Source organism: Sus scrofa, chromosome 6 (assembly GCF_054392235.1).
Source record: "Sus scrofa isolate SSC_HxYL_T2T_F1_AM1 chromosome 6, Sscrofa_HxYL_maternal_Yorkshire_Landrace_v2.0, whole genome shotgun sequence".
NCBI lineage: Eukaryota > Metazoa > Chordata > Mammalia > Artiodactyla > Suidae > Sus > Sus scrofa.
Window position 1 is genome coordinate 3,491,435 of NC_139388.1, and position 19,124 is coordinate 3,510,558.

The following is a 19,124-nucleotide window of genomic DNA, read 5'->3' on the forward strand; positions in this document are numbered from 1 at the left end:
GAGCCCAGCCCAGGCCCTGCCCCGGGATGATGGAGGCCTCGGAGGCCGTGCCGGCCCTGAGGCCTGAAGTGAGCGCGGGATGACGGCTGGAATCTGCTCAGAAACCAGCTCCAGCAGGAGAGGAGAGGCGCGCGGAGGGAGCCTGGTCCCCAGGCTCTGGCTGTGTGACCTCCGAGTGGTCACTAACCTTTCCTGGACGCCACCCGGGGTGGCTAGGGACACACTGGCCTGAAGCAGGAGGCTGCCCAGTGGTCCACCAAGACCCTTCTGTGGCCGGAACTGCTCCCAGTGGCCACTCTCCGCCCCTTCCTTAGTGCCCTGCTGCTCACGTGGTCCTAGGGATAAAGACTCACCTCCTGGCCTCTCTCGCAGCTGTGTGCAGTCATGTGACTAGGTTCTGGCCAATGAGAAGTAAGAGGAAATGTCATGTGATACCTCTGGGACGTCTCCTTAAAAGGGAGGGGCATGAACTGTCCATCACGACCACAAGGAGCCCAAGTGGACGTGATGAGAGCATAAGGTGGAAGAACGAGCTTAGAGCAGAAAGAGGACATGAGGTAGAACCAGGGACTTCCGTTAACGATAAGGTATCAATATTGGCTCATTAATTCTAACAACGTCGCCATACTAATGTGAGATGTTAATGATAGAAACTGGGTGTGGGGGGTATGGGAACTCTGCTGTAGTCACAATTCCTCAAGAAATCTAAAATTGTTCAAAAAATAAAGTCTATTTTTTTTTTTTTTTTGAAAAGGAAGGTGTGAATTTCCTTCTCTCCTACTGTCCTGCTGTCAGAAACTTGGATGCAATGGCCGGAGCTCAGGCAGCCGTTTTGGACCGTAAGGAGGAGGGTCACACTGTAGGGAGGCTGACAGGCGTCTTGTCCCCTGTCAACTCTGGGGTGGCATGGAAGCACCACACCAGCCCTGGAATATCCGTTATGTCTTCTTTTATGCTGAAGGATAAAATATGGTGTGGCCATTATCCATGACTTATTTTTGTTTGTTTGTTTTGTCTTAGTGGAGCCTAATCCCAATGGAGACATTGTCTATCTCTTCAAGTGACATCAGACCTCAACAAAATTCCATTTGGGAAACTTTCCCATGTGATATGCTCTTAGAAAAGCAGTAGCAGTTCTTTCCCTGGGTTGTCCCGAAGTTCTCTGGTTAAGTGCGTAGTGGACTTGTAGGTCCACAAGGCAGATTGATTCATGGCTCCCGGGTGAATGGGATGAGACGGATATGTCCCGTTCCCACTCCTTTCAACACAGCCAGACCAACTCCATGGCATGTTGGTACTTTGCCCCTTTGCAGGAGTTAAGATTTATGTCCTGTTCATCAAGATAACGCAAAGGGCAGGGTTTGGTGTTACGTCGATACGTGAGGGTGATGTGGCTTCAGCAGCGCACAGTAGAATGAAAGACGTATCATCAGGATAATGTGATTTACTCTCATCCCGCTGTCCCGACATTTAAACAGATGTCAGATGAGTAGAGAACACGGCGGGAGGAGCACATTAGGGTAAATTATTGCATCTGAAAAGAGGGAGTATCGTAAAAACGTTAAAAGAGAAAGTAAGTATTTATGACTCGAGTTGCTGGTAATTTTATCTCCCATTTGCCTCCTCGGGCGAGGCGATTGGAATCTCTTCCACGGAAACGCTGCTGGTTCCACTGGGCTCGGGTGGGACGGACACGTGTCGCCCGTCCCCACCTGTGAGTTCTCCTCCTTGGAGAAGGCCGGGCAAGCGCCTTGGGGAGTCTTCTCTGGCATGAACGGGAAGAAGGGCCTGCAGGTCCTAGTGGTGGACTCGTGGCACCGTGTTTCAGAGGCATCATCTCCCTGGATCCCAGCCCCGCCTGGACCACTGCACGCATCTTACGGAGAAAGAGACCACGCCGTATTGCAGCCCAGGACTGAAGGCAGCGGGGTGGAGCCTGCGTTTCTCCAAGGCCAGTGTCACGCCGTCCGCTCACCCGGGGTGCGGTGTCCCAGGCCACCCCCGGACCTTTAGGCTCCGCACATCTGCAGGGCCACAGCTAGCACCTGCCCAGAGCAGTGCCTCGTGAGCAGAGGTCTGAGGCTTTACCAGCAGAAAGGTTGAGAATGCTGACTCTGGAGTTGGAGGCCACTGTGCACAATAGAGTGACACATGCTATCCCTGGGTGTGGTTTAACGCCACTGCGGGGGCCTCGAGGTGGAGTTTCTGTAGACGGGCCCGGATGTGGGCCCTGCCACGTACATCCCGGCTGTCGTCTTTTTTTTTTTTTTCTTTTCGCCTCTTTGCCTTTTCTGGGGCCACTCCCGCGGCATATGGAGGTTCCCAGGCTAGGGGTCTAATTGGAGCCGTAGCCACCAGCCTACACCAGAGCCACAGCAACGTGGGATCCGAGCCGCACCTGCAAGCTACACCACAGCTCACGGCAACACCAGATCCTTAACCCCCTGAGGGAGGCCAGGGACCGAACCCGCAACCTCCTGGTTCCTAGTCAGATTCGTTAACCACTGCACCACGTCGGGAACTCCCTGGCTGTCGTCTTTTCAGAACTTGTTTCTTCATCTGCAAAAAATCACCATCCGTGTCTGTTCCCCAGGTTGCTTCTTCCCCTCTCTCTGCACAGATGGCCTCATCCTGCCTGGAGATGCGCTGCCCATTGGATTTTCCCAGAGACATGCACCCAGTGGGGCCTGTGTTCCCCACACAGGGCCTGGAGTCCCCTGTCCTTGGAAGTGACCTCAGACTCTGACTGAGCGTTCCCAGGTCGTCATCAAGCCCTGGAGACACTGTAATCCGTTCGGTGGGGTGGTTGAGGGAACGGCAAGCCAGTGTGTCCTCAGTACCTGGGGACACATGTCTCAGGACTGCCCCGCCCCGTGTATGCTCCTGGACTCCTGGGCCTGTCTGTTAGACACTTAAACACACGGAGCCGCCCACACCCCATCGTCACTGCTGCAGGCTGCCTGTGTCCTCCCCAGATGCCTGTGTCGAAACCTCATCCCCAGGGGGCAACACCAGATCCAAGCAGCGTCTGTGACCTACACCACAGCTTCCAGCAACGCCAGATCCTTAACCCACTGAGTGAGGCCAGGGATCAAACCTGCCACCTCCTGGTTCCTACTCAGATTCGTCAACCACTGCGCCACGACGGGAACTCTAAACTTGTTAAAATTACTCTTACGCCTGCTCTTGTGGTCCTGCTCCGTGATCCCAGCTGTTACTTCGATGTCATAGCGTGTATTAGTGATAACGTCTGTCTCGTTAAGGTCTGTACGCCGTTGGCTGGACGTGATGCTAGTGGACACGCCCTCCACGTGCAGGATGGCGCGAACGTGACTCTTGATGGATACGTAGTTGGGTGACAACGTTGCCTTAGTTTCAGGTGTACGATGTGACTTTTACATGCCCTGGGAAGTGTTTAGAAACCGCGTACTCACTCTTTTGCAATATTCACTTGCTGGCGGTGGCCTGGGTCAGAATCTGCGCCGTCGCCAAGCGTACCTGTACTTGCATTAATTCAGCACAACAGCTTGATCACAGCCACACCCGCCCTCGTCTTCCAGATGGAGAAACGGGCACAGAGAGGTTAAGAAACCTGCCCAGGAGAGCCCGACCAGGAGCGGGAAGCCTGACAGGCTTTGGGGGTTTTGCTCTTAACATTTCCCGCAAAGTGCTGTGCAGTTGGAGGGGCCAAAAGAGAAGATTCCAGCGCATCCCCAACAGAACCTGTCTGAGGATGGTTGAATACCCTCTTTTAGTTTTTTGTTTGTTTGGTGGAACTTTAGAAGTTTTAATATGCCCTTAAAGAATAAACTCCTTGAATCATTGGGGAGACAGCCCCTAGAGGCGGAAGTGTGCACTCTGAGTTGGGGTGTGTGTGTGTGTGTTCATGTGTGTGCATGCCCGCCGGCTGGTGGTGTTCAGCTTAGCCCGTATGTTCCGCAGAGCTAGGACGGGTCCACACTGCCGCCGAGGCGCACGGGCTGTGGCCGAGAGGACTGGCGTGGCTTTTCTGGGAAGGTCGACGGGTGACCCTGGCCGGGCGTGCTTGCAGCGCCTGTGGTTATTGCCGTTTTCCTCAACGTTGCAGCAACATTCTCGCGGGGGAAGGAGCCTCCTTGCCTTAAAGGTGTGCTGAAAGCCGGCCTCTGCTCATGCGCCTCAGTTCTGCTGCCTAAAATAATACTCCAGGATGCTGGCAAGGGAATAGTACACTTCCTGCGAGTGTTCAATTCACATTCTCCCAAAAATAACACGGAGACTGTTAACACCTGCACTTTCCAACGTTTCCTCGCTAACAACAGGGAGATTAATGGGCTCCATTCCGGGCGGACCTCTCTGACCTCATCTGTGAAGTCGGGGCGCTCAGGAAACTGCTTGCTAATCCAAATCTTGATAATCCCAGCGTTCTGGCCGTCTCCCCCTCCCCTTTGCAGCCCGCCAATGCCCCCCTCTGAACTGAATTACAGCTTTCAGGGTTTTGATAAGATACTCAGCAGATTATTCCCCACAAAGAGCTTCTGACATGGTCTGTGTGGCTGTGTTGAGTGGGGAGATCAAGACTGATGCAGTTTCACAGAAGGACAAGTGGTCTGATCCACCCCAGAGAGCTGGTCCCTTAGCAGGAAGGGGGGAACGAGAGGAAGGAGGAAAACCGAGAGGATGGGACCTCCCGGGCGGCCCCCTCGTCCCGTGGCAGACGCTGCGAGGAAGGCAGGCTACGCACCTGCTGGCCACGGGGCCGTGTCTCTTGGGCCAAGGGACTTGAGTTCAGTCCACCCAGATCCACACTGGGGAAACCTTTCAAAGGGTGTTTGGAGGCCCATTTTACAGGTGGGGCAAACGAGGATACCCCGGAGAGACTGGATTTCAACCCACTTACATGCCGAGGCTTGCCTCTGGCTCTGATGTCCTGGCGAGGTGGACCAGGTCTTATTTCGCCATGCATGTCCATTGCAGAGCCCACCCCCAGCACACAGTAGGTGCTCTTTAAATGCATGTGGAAAGTCTCGTGGCCTGCAGTTGTCCTCCTCCTCTCCGCCGGCAAGATCTGTGGTCCCTGCGGGTTACCTGGGACCGAATGCTCACGTGGAGGCACCTTTGGCACCTTTCAGCTTGCGGCTGGCAGGATGTACCCGAGGAAAACGTTCCAGGGTTGGGAAGGGTCTGCGGAGGAAAGCAATCCTCCCGCCGTCGCCTGACCCCAGGTCCGGGGCGCCAGGGCTGCTCAGAGCCTCTCCACCTCCAGGCACACAAAGATGTGCGTTTCCTGGCTGCCCTCACGTGGCACGTGCTGCCCCAGGGCTTGCGAGCAGAGTTGACACGTGCTGTTTCCAGGCTGGAGTTCATTGTCAGCTCGAGTCCCCCCGCCGGGCTCTCTTCGTGGGACAGCTGCACATTTGGGATGGCGGAGGCTCCCTCCATCCCTGAGAAATATATGAGCCGAGAAGCCCTGTTGTGCCATGTGATCTTGTGTGTATGAACAATAAACCTCTGTTATTTAAGCCGCTTAGATTTTGGGGCTGTTTGTTATTGCAGCGCACGCGTGCCTCTACCGATGGCATACCCAGCCGCTCGGCAGGACACGCTCTCACCGTTTCCTTGGTGTCTCTCCAGATGTAATTGGAAGAGGTACCGGAAAGTGCGGAGCAGCACATGACACCTGCTGTTCTGTCGCTTGCTATTTCTTGCCCCCTTTCTTGGAGCTACTTCCATATCAGTATCTACACATCTGCCTTATTCTTTTTGAACAGCTGACTTATATTCTACTCAAAGTCTGAACCAGAATTTACTTAGTATTTGCTGGACACCGAGTTTGCACAGTTTCGCTGCGCCCGTGCCACGGTGTGTAACCTTGTGCGCAGTTACGGCTCAGGCCCGCACGCCGCCAGAGCCAGTGAGGCCTCAGTGCCTTCATTGATCAGGTGGGGGTGAGAGCAGGACCTACCTGAAGAGGGGGCTGTGTGTGGGTCAGCGGCATTAGCACCGCCGAGCGCTCGGGCGTGGAGCAAAGGCTTCAGGAATGACTGAACGAGTGGGTAAACACGTGTCAACAGCATTATTTTTATCATTGGCCTTTGGATAAATCAGATCTAAAGAGGCAAAACAGGGAGTTCCCTTCCTGGCGCAGCAGCAACGAATCCGACTGGAGCGCGTGAGGCTGCGGGTTCGATCCCTGGCCTCGCTCAGTGGGTCGGGGATCCAGTGTTCCCGTGAGCTGCGGGGTGGGTCACAGATGCGGCTCGGATCCGGCGTTGCTGTGGCTGTGGGGTAGGCCGGCGGCTGCAGCTCCGATTCCACCCCTCGCCTGGGAACCTCCGTATTGTGCGGGTGCGGCCCTGCAGCTAGATAAATAGATAACTTAGTAAATCCGTAGGCCAAAGAAAGGTCCGAAACAGAAGCCGATTCAGCGAAGCAAGGCACGGAGAACACTCGTGCCACGTTACTATTCGGATACGTGCGTTATCCTTAACTACACCTCTTACAGCAGGGCTCCTTTCTCCTCTTCCACGTGCTCATTCTCTCATCTCATCACCTTTATCTTCGGAGCATCTCCTGCGTGTTACCTGCGACCTGCTGACGGGAAATGACAGGCGCGTCAAACCCAAGGGCACGCCCTCGTCGTCCTGCTGGACCTGAAAGTCGAGGATGTAAATAACATGATTTGGTGTATCACCCAAGAGTTCCCTCAGCACGGCTGCCTTTCGCAGACGTGTGCAACAGCCACGAGAGGACATTTCATCACCTCGAAAAGAAATCCCTTAGCAAGCGACGTCTCTGGCCCCAGCCCAGTCAACCCCTCATCTCCTTTCTGTCTGTGGGTTTGTCTCTGCTAGACATTCCATACAGATCGAATCATAAATCGTCGTGCAGTGTGGCCTGTCGTGTCTGACTTGTTTCGCCCGGCGTGGCGTGTTCAGGACCCGCCTGCGTGGTAGCGCGCAGCCGCGGATCGTGTGGCTGGACCACAGTTTGTGTCTTCATTCACCTTTCGGGGGGCATTTGAGTTGCCTCCACTTTTTGGCTCCGGTGAGTGATGCTGCTGTGATCAATCGCATACAAGTGTTTGCGTGGGTGTGTGTTTAGTGCTCTTGGGTGTGTACTTAGGAGTGGACCTTAGGGAGACCTTGCATTTCATTGCGGGAGGAACCGCCAGGTGGCCTTGCACCGTTTTATGGTCCCCCCAGCAGGCGACGAGGCTTCCAGCGTCTCCACATCCTTTTGCCATCGCTTGTTGTCATCTGAGTTTTTAGAGTGGCTTCTCTTTCCTGCCCTGAATCCTGAGGGAGCCAGAATCTAATTCAGGACAGAGCCTCACACTTAGAAAGCCCGCTCCCCGAATAAGAATCCCACCTGTCATGTGCGTTCCTATGAGACACGACGGTTTACGAAGCATCTGTGGACACAGACACTCATGAGACCGTCCTAAGATCTCTGGGAGTCAGATGAAGGAGGTGTCATCGCTCCCATTTTATAGACGAGGAAACTGAGGCCCAGGCAGTTTCTGTGAGTGTCATGAGTCCACACAGCAGGTCCAGAAACCCAGGTTTTCCGACCCCGAGTGCGGGCTCGTCTGCATTACTCCACCAGGAGCCCTGTTTGAGGCATTTCATCCAGTCCGTTGGCCGGGTCAACCGGCTTCTCTGTAATTAACTCTTCCGAGGAAATAAGAACAGCCCGAGGCTGCCCTTTCAGACCCTGGCTTAATCAAACATTTTAAATTAGTTCTGAACAATTAGGTTGCGAAAGCAGAGTTGAGCTTTTGTAGTGATTTCCAGCAGCGCGGAGCGAGGTCGTGCCACTGAGCCTCTATTGTTTAGCATCTCGGGGCCCCAGCTCGTCACAGGAAGTCCACAGCAAGGTGAAGGCCGTGCTTGCCAAGCCTTTGAAAGCAGTTCCTTCTGCCAGAGAGTTCCTTACAGAAGCCACAGTCCACCCAGACTTCCCGGGGCACTTTCTAGAGAACAAAGAAAAAAACTTTTTTTTGGACCAGACGCAGGGCTGAGGTTGCTATTCCTCAGCAGAGGTGGTGACTCCAGTGATGCTTGGAAACAAACCGAGTAAGACTGGAACGTGATGCCCCCCCAGGAGTGTTGGTTAATAGAATCCGGCCCGTGGCTCAGATGCAGTCCGAGCGTCTGTCGAAAAATCCTGTGTTAGACGTGTGTGGCCTGGGAAGCGCCGACGACTCGGAGGAAGTGAACGCAGGCTGCCGTGTGGCAGGGGCTCTCAGCTGGGGCGCGGTGCCCAGGCCGTTTGGCAATCTCTAAAGACCTTTTCAGTTGTTAAAGCTTGGGCGTGGGGCAGCAGGGTACCACCAGCCATCCTGCGACGCTTCGGACAGCCCCGCACGACCACCAACCTATCCAGCCATCGTGCCAAGGTGGGAAGACCATATCCTATGCCCGTTGCCACTGTACGAAAGCGAGCCTGTGATCAGGACGGTGAACCCCCATAGGCTGTTGGATGAGGGAACAGCTAACAAGGGAAAATTTTAGGTTCTTCTGTAGTTTCACTCCCTGCAAACAAAAACCACGTATTACTTTGCAATCATTTAAAAAGTGAAATAAAATCACACAGTGACAATGACAAATGGGGGAGCCCCGGCGATGAGAAGCTGCTCGGCTCCCGTTTCTCAAGCTCAGTCTAGTTGGGTCACGACCAGCCCGTGGTTTGTGTCTGAGTCATGTAATCTCTCCGCGCCGTGGTGTCCTCTTCGAGGCCTGACTTCTCGTGTTTGCATCTCGCTTCTTCCCTCCATCACTTTTCTTCCCTCTTCAGACTCAGTTCAGCAACCATCGGTTATGCTGTGCCGTGCAGAAGGCGTGTGCCAGGAACCGAGGGCTCTGGGGGTGAAGGTGCTCCATGCCTGGGACCCCGATGTGAAGTGCAGACTCCTGGTGATGGGGCCGTGTGCGTGCAGGTTCATCCGGTGTAACAAGTGCACCGAGCCGGGGGTGGGGGTGTTGGTAATGAGAGGGCTTCGCCCAGGGAGAGGGGCTGCCCTGTGCACAGGGGAGCTGTGGGCAAGGGGCTCCGGTTCCCCACCTGCACTAAGTCTGACCACAGTTACTCACCCGGGGGGCTGTTGGTGAGGATTAACCAGCTAGTGTGGGGAAGGGTCTGCGCACAGTAGCCCCACAGCGAACGGTATCTTCGTCCCCTTGGGGCTGTCGTGCACTCTTCCGAGGTCGTTCTCACTTCTTTATGAGTTCGTTTCTGTGCTCATTTGCCATTCACTCACCAGATAGCAGTTTGAGTGCCTGCCGCATGCCAGGCACTGGTCTGGTTGCTGATAGGTCTGCCTTCCAGTCTTTTTTTTTTTTTTTTTTTTTCCATTTTAGGGCCACACCTGCAGCATATGGAGGTTCCCAGGCCAGGGGTCTAATCGGAACTGTAGCTGCCAGCCTACACCACAGCCACAGCCACAACAATGCCAGATCCAAGCCGCATCTGCGACCCACACCACAGCTCACAGCAGCACTGGATCCTTAACCCACTGAGCGAGGCCAGGGATCAAACCTGCAACCTCGTGGTTCCTAGTCAGATTCGTTTCCACTGTGCCACAGCGGGAACTCCTCTGTCTGATTTCTTATCTCTTACTGAGTGATGCATTGCCTCAAGCTTAGTGGCTTAAAACGACAAACATTTATTATCTCATCGTTTCTGAGGGTCTGGAACTCAGGAAGGGCTTAGCTGGATGTTTCAAGAGGATGCAGTTGGAATATAGTGGGGCTGCCGTCTCATCTGAAAGTTCGACCAGGGCTGGAGGAGCTGCTCTCTCCCGTGGCTGCTGGTGGGAGGCCTCAGCGCTTCCCCTCCAGGGCCTCTGCGTGGGGCGGCTCAGCATCCTATCAGAGCCGCTGGCTCCCCCAGAGGGAATGAACCAAGAGAGACCAAAATAGAAGCTGCAGTGTCTTAATGACCACGTCTCCGAAGTCACACCGGCACTTCCACTTATTCTCTTTGTTTGAAGTGAGTCACCAAGTCTGGCCTCGACTCAAGGGGGTAGGATTTGGTTTCCACCTCTTAAAACGCCAGTGATATTTGCCCACGTTGAGAGTGCAGTTTGATGAGGTTGACAGTGGCACGCCGTTCCGTAACCACCACCAGGGTCCAGACACGGGGTGCCCATCGCCCTGGGAGCTTCCCGGGCCCTCCCCGGCGGTCGGCAGCCCTCCTCCCTGGCCCTGCCCAACCGCCAGTGTGCTTTCTATCCCTGGTGATGAGGTTTCCTGCCCAAGAACTTAACCCGAGTGAACCCAGACAGCGTCCATTCTCCTGTGTCGGGCTTCTTTCATTCAGCAAAGTATTTCAAATTTTCATCTGTGTTGCCGGCACTGGTGATTTTTTAAAAAATTGCCGAGTAGCATTGCATTGTGTGGACGTACCACAGTTTGTTTATCCGTTTCCCTGGAGCGTCTCTCTTTTCATGACGGTTTTCTATGATTTCTCTGTCTGTCTCTGTCCCTGGGTCCGTTTATAGCAGGTGTTTTGCTCTTAAACCTTCTTGTTGTTTCACTTAACAGCAGTGCCAGGAAGCCTTCCCCCAGGGGCTGGTTTAGGGGGGACGGCACAGCCTGGACACATCTCTTCTGCCCAATCTCTACGTCTTGAGATGACAGGGACTGAAAAGAGACAGATTTTCTTCTCTCAGCTGATGGAGGGGCTGGAGGAGGTGGGAGCCGAGTGCTCCAGGGACCTGTTTATCTGCGGGATAAATAGGTACCTCACTGCCCAACAAAAATCCCCGGATATCGGGGCCTCTGGGGCTAATACAAGGAGTCTCATGACCAGCAGCGTCGTCCCTCCCAAGCCCCGCCAGCATCTCTGCGACCTGGGTTTGCAGGGGAGCTTTCAGCCGCTGTTGGGAGGGAGGGGCCGGCAGGGCTGCCAGATTTGGTCCTCGGGTCTCGGACTCGGGGCCCTGCCTCCTGAGCCCAAGAAGTGGATGCATTCGGCGTTTCTCTCATGGCCGGCTGCGGCGTTTGGTGGCCACGGGGTCCCTGAGAAAGACGCTGTGTGTGACACGCTTTCTTGAGACCTCAGACAGTGCCTGGGTCGGGAGTCGGCGGGGCGGCCGCGGTCGCGGCCAAGGCCCATCACAGGAGGAGCCGTCCCGAACCCAGCGCCTGCCCAGTCCTAGGTGCGGGCCGCTCCCTCCGGCTGAGGGCAGTTTCTGAGACGGCCACCCGCAGCAGCACCCCAGCCCCCGGAGGAAGGGATGCCTGGACGCTGGGGGCAACCGGGGCTGATGCTCACACAGCCCATAGCAGGCGCCACGCTGCCCGGCCTTTAGCTGACGTTTCACGGAACACGCTGCAAGGGCAGGTGTGAGACGGTGTGGCCGAAACCACGTGACCAAGAAGCATAAACTCCTCAGTGTCTGGCCCTTTGAGGACAAAGTTGCCGAGCCCTGATCTGTATCAGTTTCATGCATCAAGACCGGCATTAAGAAAACAAAACCAAAACACACACACACACACACAAAACAACAATGAAAAGAGGATAAAAATGACCCAAGTGCAAGGCTCCCGGAGAGGTTAGGTGTCGCTTCGTGAGCCTCTTGCCCTGCGTTCTGTCTCCTAGGTGGGGGGCGGGGGTCACCATCGCGCAAGCTTGGAGACCCTGCCAGGTGGCAGTACCTTCCTCCTCACCTCGTCCCTGCAGGGTGCCAGCGCCAGGTCCCTGCTCGCCGTTTCAGAAAGCAGGCTTTGAGCAAAGCGTGAAGGGGGCTGGCGTCGTGAATCCATTTGGCAAAATCCTAAACATCCGTCTTGAGCAAATCGAGCGCTGAAAGCTGCAAGGTCTCTGAACAGTGTGGTCGCGGGCCCTCTGCCAGGCCAAGCCCCCGGAGTCCTGCTGCACTGTTTCTGCTCCTAAGTAGTTTCTCCTCCGTCGGAGCAGGAACAGCGCAGCTGTGGCCGAGGGGTGTGGGTGGCCATTCTGACATCTGAGCAGGAGGCAGAGTCCCCTGCGGGGTGTGGCGAATAAAAGATATTTGGCTGAGCCCCGCTGGTGGCGGTAGAGGTGGGGGTTTGAGTCCATGGGGCTGGGCTGGTGTCTGAGATGTTGAATTTCTCACAAGCTCCCCGGGGAGGTGATGCTGCTGGCGGGATACCCTCTTTGAGAACCACTGCTTCAGCCCATACAACCCTAGAAGGTCCGAAATCGCGGCGTCCAGGGCGGCTCCTTCCTGATCTTGCCACGCCTCCCTCCCAACCCGAATTCTTAACTATTTAGTCTTTTTGGTTACTGGACTCCTCTTCTGCTTTTTAAATGGCTTTATTTTTAAAAGGAAACTCTCTCTCTGCTGTAAATAGAAATCCAGTATCATGGCCCCGAATACCAAGTAACTGTACGGATAAGAACTGAACAGGAAAATGGTGCTGCTGGGGTCAGGCTGGTTGCCACCTGCTCTCTGTCTGTTGGAAGGGGCGCAGGGGGCCTGTGATTGCTGCTGCTCAGAGAGTGACCGCGTGCCGGATGGGGGCTTTCTCCCAGGCTTAATCAGAAGAGTCGAAAGAAGCTTTCTCTTCCGGGAGGGAAACGTGTGAAGGTTGGTTTGATTGGCACTGCGATCGCGTGGCGCCTCACGTCGGCTGTGGGACCCACCACACTCTGGCCAGGGCTGACCTGGGATGCGGCCACTCTGCAGGCCCCTCCGGACCGCTGTCCCGTCCCTGGTGATCTTGGGGGTTTGTTTCTTTGCCTCTTGGCTCTCTGGCTGGCCTGCTGGAATGATTACTCTGTCGGGGAAGCAGACACCCCTGCCCGTTTGCAGCACAGGGCCTGACCCTGGAAAAGCCCTCACCAAAGTGAATTAAAGCATTTCCCATTTCACGGGGGTCGCGGTACGTCGCTGGGGGGCCAGCCCTCCCGCAGGCCTCCTGGTGTCCTCTGAGCAGGACCCCTGGAATCCTTGGGTTGCTCTGATTTCTCCTCCCGGCACGTGTTTCTGGATCCGACTGTCTTCCTGCTGGACTCCAAGCCCCTGTGCCCGTTGGGCCCTGGCGGGACAGAAAGGGCACCTTGAACTGGGTAACTGCAGAGAGGTTGATAAAGGGTCATGGAAACAAGCTGTGTCCCCAGGCTGGACCCAGGGAGCCTGCCCTCCCCAGCCGCGCCGGGGAGAGGAAATGGAGAGGGGGCCGTGGCGGGGGGCTGGCTAAGGGCGCCGAAGCCTTTGGGAGGGGGTGCAGCCCCCTGCTTGCCACCCTCCACTCCTGTCGCTGGCCAAACTCAGCTGGAAGCCACAGGCCCACATTGTCCCCTGGCTCCTTCAGAGGGCCCGGGGCAAGGTACCTGGGAAAGGGGATGCGCTGAGCAGAAGAAGGACGACTGACCCAGGCAGCAGACGGCCTGCTGCGGGTGCCCTGCCCGGAGCCCCTTCAGCAGCCCGTGCCCCCCCCTCCCCCTGCTGCCTGCCCAGCACTCTCAGCTGCCCCTCCTCTGCAGAAGTACCCTTGGCCCAGTGGGGGCCCCCTTGACCAGGGAGCTACAAGCCCACCTAGCCCGCAAGACCTGGACCAACCACTGACTCACGGTGGAACCAGCTCCAGGATGCAGCCCACACTGCAGAGACCACCTCTTCAGCCCCCTCCTCGTCTCCCTGCCCCCCACCCCCTGAAATCCCACCTCTTCAGCCCCCTCCTCGTCTCCCTGCCCCCCACCCCCTGAAATCCCTGGTGAGCCCACAGCTCACACCTCATGTGATGACGAGAAGGTGTTTTACGCATTCTGAGCCCCAGTGACTTACCTGGAAAAAAAGCAACATGGGTTTCAGAATGGCCGTGAGGGTCAGCAGGGCTAGGGTCTTAGCAGCAGATGTTACCCGGTGATTCTCCTGCGGATTTCTGGGCGGAGCCAGGATGTCCCCAGGTCAGCAGTGGCCCCCTTGGCTGGCGTGTAGCTAGTGATTCTCGAGTTCTTATTTCTGCTTATCTATATTTTCTAATTCTTTCCCACTTACTTTATTTGTGAAAACTTTCAACAAAAGAGCTGCTGTTTTAAAAAAGAGCTCACTAGAACCTGAAAATGAGAGTGATGCTAGGAGAGGGATGGGAAACTGGGTCTAATTGATAAAACAAGGAGTGAGTCCTTTATAAACCAGGTCTAATCGATAAAGCAAGGAATGACTCCTGGGCGTATTTCAGCAATTCCAGAACTTGAACAACCCTTTCTAGCACATTCTTTGTGACTTGCCACACAGGGAATCCCGCCTCATCGGTATGTCAGACACTGTGGCTGAGACGGTTGGATGGGCAGGAAAGAGCCCACAGGAGGAGAAGGCAGGCAGAGGAGAGGCAGGCTCGTCCAGATCCAAATAGGAACGAATAATGGGAATAACCGCAGCTGGAATTTTCTGAGCTTTGGCTTTAAGGCAGTCGTGGTTCTTAAATGCTTTGTGCGGGTCAACTGCTTTAACCCAAGAACGGTCCTCCGAAGAAGACCCTCTTGTCATCCCACTTCACAGAGTTGGAACTAAGACTCAGCAAAGGTAGGGAGCCAGGTGTCCGTGGCAGAGCCGTGGCTGGGACTCGGGCCACCTGGCCCCAGAGCCAGTGTCCCTTGCTGTCCTGCCAAACCAGACGGCCCAGGGGCAGACCCTGCTCCTGCTCTTGGGGAGCACGCCCAGCTCTCCACGGGGCCTTTAAAGTCTCTGGGTCCCACACTTGGACATAGGTGCATGTTTAATGAGCCCCGTACTGCATGGAACTGGCCTCAAGAATTCTTGGAAGTGTGTACAATCTTCTGTCTTCTTTCCAAGCTGTAAAAGTTCAGCTAATGGAAAGGGTGGACTCAAAGAATTAAAAACCTACAACCTCAGGGAAACTAACTAGCGCTGCTGCCTTGCCTTCCTGACAGAGGTTCCTGGAGTTTGTAACATGTCACCCTGGTGTCAAACAGCACACGTCAAAGCCCAGGGGCCTCAGCCAAGCTGAGCCGTCCGGGAATAAGGTCGAGGAAGAAGGAAACGATGGAAAAGTGAGAGTCGGGGCAGGGCGAGGGCAGAGCGTCCACCAGTCAGGATCAACGGGCAGGCATCAGAAGAGCTGATTGAGACCAACTAATGCCAGGGTCTGTGCTAAGCACTTGACAGAGCCGTTTTTTCCTGTAATCTGTCCACAGGCTGAGTTAGGTAAGAAGCAGCGTCCTCATGTCCCAAGGAACTGAGGGTGAGGAAACCGAGGCTCAGAGAAGCTGAGTAATTCACCTATGGTCACACAGCCAGTGCATCCGTCAGGATGGTTGAGGTTCTACTGCAATAATAATAAAAAAAAATCTCCAGGGCTTAACAAGGCAGGGGTTTGGTGATGCTCACGCCACAGGCTCAGCGTGAGGTGTTGAGACATTGAGGTCGCTCGGGGACCCCGGTGGACGCCGCCGCAGCTGTCTTGGACTCTGCCGGCATCTGTGACACTGGGGACAAGGAAGCTCTCAGGGGTCTCGGGACAGAAATTAAATAGTCTGGCCTGGAAGTGTGGCACTCACAACTTAGCAGCCAGGACTGGTTTCGTGGTCCTGGAAGCGCCCTCCGGCCGTGTGCTGAGAAGCTGAGAGCGAAGCGCCAGGGAGATCGGCCGGAGTTGTCACAGACAGTGACTACCACGTTAGTGACGGGGTGGCGTCCAAATCTGACCCCATGCCCGTTGACCCTCGGTCGCCATGCCTTCTGAAAGGGTGGGCTCCCCAAAGTCACCTTCAAGCATCTCCCCCGGGTCCCTGCCGTCCCTTCTGCCCTGAATGTACCAAGTCCTCCTGTGCTTCTCTAGGGGACACACCTGTCTCGGCCGCTGTGTGGGGGTAGAAGCCTCACCCCCACGGGCCTCCGCTCTGCCTGGAGCGCCCTCAGTTGCCTTTGTATCAAACCACTGAATGCGCAGCCAGCTTCCTCCCAAGATAAAAACAGAAGCCTCTCGAGGTGAGAAGGGCAGTCCCCAGGGGGCGGATTTCCAGTTCAGCCCATGGATCAGCCAGGTTGAGGCTCAGCGGCTGCAACAAAAGACCCCTCCAGACGGCGGCTCTGGGGACAGTGGCTCACACTGCGGAGGCCCGTTCCTCTCTCAGGCGTGGGCAGTCCAGGATGGCTAGACGGCCCTGCTCCATGAAGCCGCACGGGGACCCAGGCCCCTGCATTCCCCCTCCTGTTCTGTCGTCTCCTGGCGATGTTCTTGCCCGGATGACTGAAGCCAACCCCCAGCGCCACGTCGGTGCGGCAGCCAGGACAGGCGGCGGGGGTGCAGGCAGGGCATGGACTGCATCCCGCCCTGGCGGGGGTGCAGGCACGTGACCACACCCAGCCGCACGGGAGGCGGAGAAGCGGAGTCCCCAGCTTGGTGGCCACATGTCCCACGAAAGCTTTGGAAAGGGCTTTTGTTACTAAAGCGGGCGGGGGGCGGGGGCTGCCTCCCGATCACCTCCACCCAAGCCCCCGCTGACCTGCTCCGACTCTGACCCCCATCAGCCCGGGTTTCCATCCCGCTTACGGCCCCGTCCTCTGTGCTCCCCTCCGGCCGGGCCGGCTGTCACAAAACCCCGCAGACTGGGGGCCTTAAACAGCAGACCCGGCCTTCCCAGGGCGCCGGGGGCCGAAAGCCAAGATTGAGGCGCTGCCAGGTGGGCTCCTGGTGAGGAGTCTTCCCTGCCTGCAGCCCGCCGCCTTCTCTGCCCTCACCTGGTGGGGAGACGTGAACCCCTCCCCTCTGCTGATAAAGGTGCCAGTCCCCTCGTGAGGATGCCACCTGCCTGGCGTCCCCTCCCAGAGGCCCCACCCCCAGAGAGCATCCCGCAGGGTTTGGATGGCAACACCTGAGTTAATGGGGGCGGGAGACACGTCCGGCTGCAGCCCTGAGACGGTGTAAACGTCCTGATGGCCAACCCCACTGCCCACGGCCGTGCCAGGGCCCGGCACACGCAGGACGTGACTCTGTTGCTCCTTACAGATGACTTGCTGTTTGCATGATTGATTACATGGGCAAGGGAGAGGAATGGAAGCCAGCACCCCTGGGGGCCAAATTCCACCTTCTTGATGAATAAGCCTCCTTTCCCAGCCTAGCCCGGAGCTGATGTATAGGAATGCAAATTTGTTATAAGCCAATGACCATCCCTCGCCAGCTCCAAATATCTCGAGGGCTTCCCAACCCCTGCCTACGACCTGCCGCCAAATTAAACACATGCGTCCACTCGGGAAATGTGCCCCCAGACGTTCGCGGGCGCAAAAATAGAACAGCAACCAAGCCCGGCCTGCTCTCGCCGAGCAGCCTCTCCCAGGATGCCCAGGGCCGAGGGAAATGGGATCCACAGCCCAGCCTCCCACAAGCCCTGCAGACCTACTGTGCGGGATAAGTGGCTGCTCGGGAAGTTCCACCCCTCTGTGTAAATGTGACTTCACACTCCACTCGAAACGCCCCAGGAACTTGCCACGGAAAACGGGCGCTCAGACGGGCCTCCTCGGTGAACGGGTCCTTGTGCCTTTCCCCTGAGTCACCTTCCCTGCCTTTCCTGGAGCTCCTCCCATTGAGCTGAACACACACCCTTGCGGCTAAGTGTCTGATGTCACCGCAAATGCTGACTGTCCCCGCTGCTCCAGAGTCCTTTCCTATGTCTTTAAACCCTTCCTGCCGTCCCAGCCCAACTCAAATGCCACCTCCTCCTGGAAGCCCTCCAAGGCCTCCCCTTCAGCCCCATTTTCATCTCTTGAGATGTCTTGTCAGTGGCTCCCATGGTCCTCACTGTTCCACCCTGGCCAGACGATGGGCTGGTGACCAGTGACCAGTGCTCGCTGAACACTTGGAAGCAGGCACACTTACTAACTAACTTACTAACACTTACTACCTTACTAACTAACACTAACTACCTTACTAACACTAACTACCTGACTAACTAACACTTACTGATCTAACCTATCGTTGGACCGTGTCCAGCGAAGTTGCCCCGGGCGGTCCTGAGCTTCTGTCTGCGCCTCACAATCCCCCACCGCTAAGAGCACCTGTAGAGCTGGTACCTGGCCCGAGCGCGTGGTGGCTGTCAGCTCACAGCCACGCTGCTCGGCGGCCTCTCCTGCCCCGACCTGGGAGTGACCCGGCACACGGCAGAACGAGGAGGAGGGTGAGGAGGGGCTGTGTGGACCCGGGGGCCGGGCCTTGCGGGGCTTGCGGTCCAGGTGGTGGTCTTGGGATGTTGTTTGAGCGGCCCGGGCCGGGATGTGGGCCGGGGAGTGCCACGCTCAGAGCCGCGGTTTGGCGGGTGGGTGGGAGCGAGGCTGCCGTGAGGGAGGAGGTGGGGTGCAGTGCTGAATGCAGAGCGCCAGGCCCGCCCCCGCGAAGTCGCTGCTCCTCGCGCTGGAGCTCACTCCGCCGACACTGAGCAGACCCCCCTGGCCCATCTGCTTTGTGGACAGGAACAGAAGGCCCCGCATTCCGAGTGCCCGGGAGGAACGCGCCTGGCTACCAGCCAGGAGGCAATGCCAGGCTCCTTCTGGAGCCTTCCTGGAAGCAAAGTCTGTGCCATTCCTGGCTCACATAAGACAGAACCCTGACACTCGCTGGGCATATGTCCAGGAACTTGGGAATCTCTGAATTTGGGGATACCACCATTTCCAGGACAAGCGGGGTCTGGGGCAGGAGAGACCCGGCCGGCAGCCTGAATGAGGCTGTGTGACCTGGGTGAGCGGCTTAACCTCTCTGGGCTTCTTCGTCTTAGTTTGTCCTCAGAGCAGACCCTGCAGTGAAGTCTTGAGTGGGGAGTTCATTTGGGAGGTGGGTGCAGGAAGGATGACCAGGGAGTGGGGAGGTGACACCAGAAAGAAGCCGCCGAGGCAGGAATGTCATTAAGGCAGTTACAAACGCAGAGCTTAAACCCACCTAGAAAATTCTAAAAGACAGGAGAACAGGCCCTTCAGTGGCGTCCAGAGCAACAGGGCAGCCGACGTCTTCACGCCTTCTCTCGTTTCCAGTCATCAGTGTGAACCGTCTGTGCAGGAGGTGGGCTCCCCAGCCCTGCCCCCTGCCTTACGGAGTCAGAGCGACTCAGGGCCTTGACCCTGGTCACAGCAGGCAGGTGCTGCGTCCGGAGGTCAGGTCAAGGTGAGGGCTCAGCGTGGCTGGATCGCGCCCCGGGACGAG

The 19,124-nt window shown here is 56.5% G+C and overlaps 2 long non-coding RNA genes across 3 annotated transcripts in view; one reads left to right on the top strand and one right to left on the bottom strand.

Moving 5' to 3' along the window:
• The first annotated feature begins 3,305 nt into the window (after positions 1–3,305).
• LOC146402153 (uncharacterized) lies at positions 3,306–11,489 on the top strand. Its single transcript, XR_014805311.1, has 2 exons — positions 3,306–7,908; positions 9,365–11,489. It is a non-coding gene; the product is annotated as an uncharacterized LOC146402153 (long non-coding RNA).
• The window catches only part of LOC146402154 (uncharacterized), a 33,347-nt gene continuing 20,457 nt past the window's right edge, over positions 6,235–19,124 (bottom strand). Inside the window, exon 2 of one of the 2 annotated variants that reach the window (XR_014805297.1) lies at positions 6,235–8,858. This is a non-coding gene — a long non-coding RNA (uncharacterized LOC146402154). Of the gene's footprint in view, positions 9,350–19,124 lie in introns of both variants that reach the window. The other variant, XR_014805296.1, reaches the window with a different exon arrangement.